The sequence below is a fragment of the Sparus aurata genome, unplaced genomic scaffold (assembly GCF_900880675.1).
Source record: "Sparus aurata unplaced genomic scaffold, fSpaAur1.1, whole genome shotgun sequence".
NCBI classification, from domain to species: domain Eukaryota; kingdom Metazoa; phylum Chordata; class Actinopteri; order Spariformes; family Sparidae; genus Sparus; species Sparus aurata.
The window spans coordinates 301,391-307,472 of record NW_022045102.1 but is presented as its reverse complement, the minus strand read 5'-3'; the positions used below and the strand labels follow the sequence as shown (position 1 = coordinate 307,472).

At 44.2% G+C, this 6,082-nt stretch overlaps 1 long non-coding RNA gene across 1 annotated transcript; it reads left to right on the top strand.

Annotated features, from left to right (window-relative positions):
* The first annotated feature begins 3,211 nt into the window (after positions 1-3,211).
* Positions 3,212-4,367, top strand: LOC115577579 (uncharacterized). Its single transcript, XR_003983209.1, has 2 exons — positions 3,212-3,363; positions 3,469-4,367. It is a non-coding gene; the product is annotated as an uncharacterized LOC115577579 (long non-coding RNA).
* Positions 4,368-6,082: the final 1,715 nt, after the last annotated feature.

Sequence of the window (6,082 nt, the reverse complement as noted above, 5' to 3'; positions counted from 1 at the left end):
AACATTGAAATAGGAATCAGAATAGACTAAGGGGGAATAAATAATAACAAATTGTCAACGTAGATTGAAGGCCAAAATTGAAAATTAAAATTGGAACTTCGGAAAATGCAGGATATTAAAATGGGAGGATAGTATGACATACTATAAGTGCTCTGTTCCTGGAATAGGGGTTTGGACACGTCTGATCTAAATATCAGTAACAGTGGTGGATGTTTTATTGCATATATGTTACTTGATGCTTTTATCAACAAAGATACTGGTTGGTGTTCTCTCTCTTCTCAGCAGGACAACAGAGAGATTTACCTGTCCAGGGACCCGAGTGTGGACAACAAATGGACTCAGAGATACAAACATGGACAGTAAAAAGACTTGCGGGCCCTGGACAGGAAAGGACAAACGGACTAAAAGAAAATGCATTGATTTCAGAATGTTACAAACAACATGCCACCCTAAATGGCAACGGTGCTGAAGAGCGAGAGTTCAATTAATATTGAAAAATGATATATCTGTGATGTTATGTAGAATTAGACCGATTTCGGTGTTCTCATATATATGTATACCCATATGTTGTGTGGAAATAGTTGTATTTGACGTAATCCTGTGATAATTGCAAATGAACAAAGGAATGAGCAATAATCTTAATAATCTAAGTTTTAGCCTTTATACTATTGCATCGCAATATGTATACTTTTATTAATAGTTGAAAATAGGACCTATAAGAGTTTTGGAGTTCAATGGCCGATTGGCATATGGTCATTTAATTAAAAGATAAATGGTAATTGGGACTTTTAAATTGAAAAGGAGTTCCCCTGCCTATAATGGTTTGAAGGCGTGGATTCTCCATAGTTGTTTAGTAAGGTTTCCTATTTCTTTTTGATACACCTTAGGAGGGGTATATTTTTGAAATGGGATGCAACAGTCGATTTGTGGGATTCCCTTACAACTACACCAGAGAAGCCATAAGCAAAGATTTCAGGAGTAAGAGGGACTTTTCAGAGTTTGCTGAAAAGAAGTGTACCTGAGGGGAGTCCTGCAGGTGAGGCTAAGAGTAGCCGAATTCGATCTAATTAGGATAAATAATGAGTTTATCTAGTCATAAAGTAACTTAAAATAAGGTGCTATAGGGCCTTAATAAGAAATTAAGTAATTAGCTTTCCCTAAATTGCTGTTCAAAATAGGATTCTAAACTTAGTAATAGCATTGGATGAGGAGTCCTTTGTTGAAAACAGACAAGCTGCGACTGGAGTTGGACAGAAATGTATCATTGCGAATGTGCTTGCAGGCTTTTTCGAGACCTAAAGGGCCTCGAAGGGGGTAATATGAGGTATCTGGACTGCAACACATTCTGGCTTTTAATTCAACTCAGTTTAAATTTAACCTGTTGGTGGTAGAGTGGGTCGGCCTATGTTCGGAGGGTCGGCGGTTCGATCCCCGCCCGGCCAACTGCTTCATGGTCATTGTGTCCTTGGGCAAGACACTTCACCCACCTTGCCTCGTGTGAATGTGTATGACTGCTGTATGTTTGAGGTGGTGGTTGGAGGGCCTGTAGGCGCTGAATGGCAGCCACGCTTCCGTCAGTCTGCCCCAGGGCAGCTGTGGCTACTATCGTAGTTTACCACCACCAGTATGACTGAGTGTGAATGAATGGAACCTGGAACCCTGTCAGGCGCTTTGGGTGACTTGAAAAGCGCCATACAAATCCAATACAAATCCAATACTAATCCAATCCACTACATCTTTGCATCCCTGTGTTAATGTGATCTTGCATTTATCTTTTCTCTTGTTTCTCTCTGCGTTCAGAACAGTTCTGGAAACAACGGGCCTGCAGGGGAAGGTCGAGCCCAGCAGGCCAGAAACAAGTGGGACCATTTAAAGAACAAGTACAAAGTAGCTGCAGGTTTGAATGATGGTGTGGAAACTAAATTATATTTGTTTCACCCATGCAAGTTAATAAATACTTTGCTCACGTGACTGATTTCCACTGCCTTAGGATTGCTAATATCCAGGGACAGCAGAGGGTCAGCGGGAGGCCCAGCACTGCTATTGGGTCCTGGTTTGTCCTCATGGATGAGGTGTTAGGACAGAGGTCTTCCACTGCCCCCCAACTGCCTCCATCCCTGAGGACCCACCAAGTGACCAGGAGGAGGAGGATGATGATGATGAGGAGGAGAGGCAGCCAGGGCCGAGGAGGAAGAGGAGGAGGGAGTAAGAGGAAATGAGGCTGCAGAAAGGATGGAGAGGCTCTTCTCTGCTCCTGAGGACAATCCTTATATTATAACTGTTATTTAGTTATGAAGTGTTCATTTAATATTATTGATGAAATAAAATATTGTTCTATTGTTACATGTTGTCTATTTCATTCAGTACTTACAGCTTAAGTACAATTTAGAACAGCAAACAGCATCAAGTGCTACTTTTCAGGGACAACAAGGAATTCAATGTATTCTTTTATTATTAAGGTCTTAACATTTACAACTATTTACAAGATTACAGCATAAATAACTATTTACAGATTATTATTCACTATTAATAAAAACAATTATGATTAAAAACAATATTAAAACAGTTAGAGATGATGTACAGTAACAGGCTGAGCAGGAGTCCCTGCAGTGCTGCTGGGCTGGATGGTGTCAGTGGGACATCATCTGGGTCGGTACTCAGGGTGTTTGGGGGTCCAGTCTCCTCTGTCCACCACATCGTCCGTCAACTGGGTCTGCAGTTCTGACTTCATCCACGGTTGCCATGCCATTAGGAATGTTAGGCAAGAATTATAATTTCATAATATTAATGATAATAATAATAATAATAATGATAATAGAATATTACAACAAACCAAACTAACCCTTACCTATCTACTAAACACTTTAAATAGGAATAACGCCTTTAAAATTAAAATAAAACCCTAAGTGGTGATCAGCAGTTTATATGTCAGCATTAACATAATGTATCTGTATGTTAATTACCCCAAACTGTTAGCTAGCTAATAATGATAATATTGATAACATTACTGTGGGTTCAATAACAGGTTTACCTCTCCACGGTCCTCTCAGCCGGAGATAAACCAGAGCCGCTTCTCCTCTTCCTCCACAAGCAGGAGGATTAAAAAGGAAATCAGGAATTCCTGAAGCTCGAACAGATCTGACAGTCAAACTTTACTCTTCTTGTCACTTTCACAGACCTGGGCTGCAGAAACAGTGACGTACGAGTAGAGGCGGGAACATCTGGTGACGCAACCAGGAAATGCTGCGAGGGGTAGACCGTCCCATTTGACAACAGGCTGACGCTGCCTGCAGGTCTCTTCGAAGGACCCTGCCTGAATTGGGACACAGCTGGTGTTAAACCTGACCAGAAGTCCTTAGTGAGGTCAGACCTGATATGAACACCTGATCTCACCTGTACAGCCTGTTTCATCTGATCCAACCACTGACAGTGTTTTTAACTTTTAATATGTTTGACCAATGGCACCAGATCGCCAAGAGGCGGGGGCCCGGAATGGTGAGAGCCGGAGATGCCGAGGACGGCGGACACCGTAGCACCGAGGACGCCGGGACGGTGGGCGCTGGCCTGGAGAGGGCGCTGAACCGAGGATGTGTTGGCACTACTTCCCTGGCGACAGAGCCAACCCCGCAGATAACACATTGAACTGTTTTATTGGACTTTTATCGCCCCTTAGGTTTTAGCTCTTTCATTTTAGCCTTTCAGCGCCCCTTTTACTAGCTCCCACGTCTTATCGTTTTTATGGACTTTCACCTGTGGTTTTGACCTGATTTTATTCTTCGAATAAATATCAGCGTGCATCCTGTTCAAGAATCTGTGGTTTTGTCATGATCCCATCATGGCAGCCCCGCCTTCTTCCTGGTGTTTGTGTTGTTTCCCCTGTCTGTATTGCTCCTCCTGTGTCTCTCCCCTTGTGTGTGTGCATGTGGGTGTGGTCTCTCTCCAACAGGCAGCAGCCAGGTGAATCCACTCTGCAATCAGCTCCCTATATAGCCTCTGGATTCCCTCCTGCTTGCTGTCAGATCGTTGCTTCAGTATACGTGGTTGTTCATCTCCTGGCTCTAATCTGTATTCTGACTCTGTGTTCCAGTACTAGCTAGTGTGGCTAATACCCTTGTGTTTCTTTCACTTTGCCTCAGATTGCCGTGCTACCAAGCAGCCTGTGTTTGCTTCTCCACCGCCTGCTTCTGGACTAGCCGCATCACTGCCATTGCTCTGCAGCAGACGCCACACCATGCCACCATCACCCTCATCTTCACTGGTGACCTAACTAGCCACGTCGGGACCCCGGGACCTCGCACCCCCCCCCACCACCACCACCTACACTTGTGTGCCACGTTTGAACATTAAAAGACTATTATTCACTGTTACCTGTGGTTCTGAGTTGTTCTTTTGGGCTCAGATCTGGTACAAAACCATAACAGGTTTCTTGGTTTTAACAACTGCTCTCCCGCCAGATTTTTTAAATGTAATCAACTTTAACTAAACACCTTTTTTATTTTTTTTATTTTTTAATACATCATTTTAACTTTTTAAACACACACACACACACACACACACACACACACCATAAAACTCCTGCGTTACAAATTTGGCGTTGTTGGCAGGGTCAGGCCTTGAGAGCAGCTGTGCAAACCAAGAAACAGAAATCATGATGATGCCTGGGGATGATCTGAAATATTGTGATTTGAAGGAGCAGATATCAGGGTCACTAGGATCACAGGAGCTCTGGCTGGGGAGGCTAAGTGTCCGGTTAATGTTTTAAAAAATTTTCCTTTATTTTAGAGTCCTTTATATGGAGAGCTGGAAGCAGTACCACGACGCTCCTCTCGGCCTAAATTGGGCCGACCACCGGAAAGGTACAGGGATGGAGTGAATTTTTGCGTTGCAGGGACTGACAACGTCAAACAATGGGGGGATGTCACAGGGGTAAGGTAATTTTATTGTGTATTTTAAACTCCCAGTGTTTTTAACTTGTAATATGTTTTTTAGTGTGTAATTTTAATTGTGTGTTTTTATTGCATGTCTTGTACACTGGGAGTGTGTGCTTTTATTTTAAAAAACCTTGCTAGTTGTGACACCCCTAAATCAAATCACCACACCTGAGAGAGATTGGTGAGCCTTTAAAAAGGAAAGGTGGCGTGAGGGCAAATGGCAGCACCAGAACGGCGGGCACCGGGGACGGCGGCACCGTAACACCAACGGCACCAGAATGCCAAGAGGCGGGGGCCGGAATGGTGAACGCAAGGAATGCTGAAGACAGCGGTGCCATGACACCGAGGGCGCCGGGTATGCGGAGAACTGCGGACGCCATGGCACCGAGGACGCCGGGACGGTGGGCCTGGAGATTATGGACCTAACCGAGGACGTGTTGGCGCCCCCCGGCAACAGATCCAACCCCGCCGGCGGCTGTACATGTGCTGCCACCTTCCGCCCACAGATAAGACTTTGAACTGTTTTATTGGACTTTTATCTAGGGGTGGGCAGATCTATCCAAATATCTATACTATCGATACCAAGAAGAGTATTGGTATCGGATCGATACTAGCGTGATAAGATGGATATTTTTGTTGTTTCTCTTCTATAAATTCAGCAAATCACATGTATTTCTTCACAGAATTTGTGTGAGAGCAGCGTTTTTCTCAGTCCTTAAGCGCAGCACTCCTCATCGCCTCTCTCACCGCTGGTCCGCTGGTATGCTTGCATACGCATTTTGCGGAGTTTCACAGAAACTCTAGGACCAGCGGTGCTAGGAACCCTATTGTAATTGTAAAGATTTTTAGGAGTTCAAGCCCAAGGGGCCGAGGGAACGCATATGCAAGCATACGCGTTTCCTAGGACCAGCGGTGCTAGGAACCCTATTGCCCGATGACTAAGCCCCGCCCACAAACGCGATAAGCCAATCACAGTGAGCATAGCTAACCCAATATACTCGGACATTCTCTGCTTCCACGTCCTTGAAATGCATTGCGGTTAGTCAGTTGTCACTCGTTTTTATATGTTTTTTCTTGACATTGTAAGTTAAAAATGGTCAAACGGTGTGCATGGGGTACATGCAACTCTGACATTAGGTATCCTGAGAGGC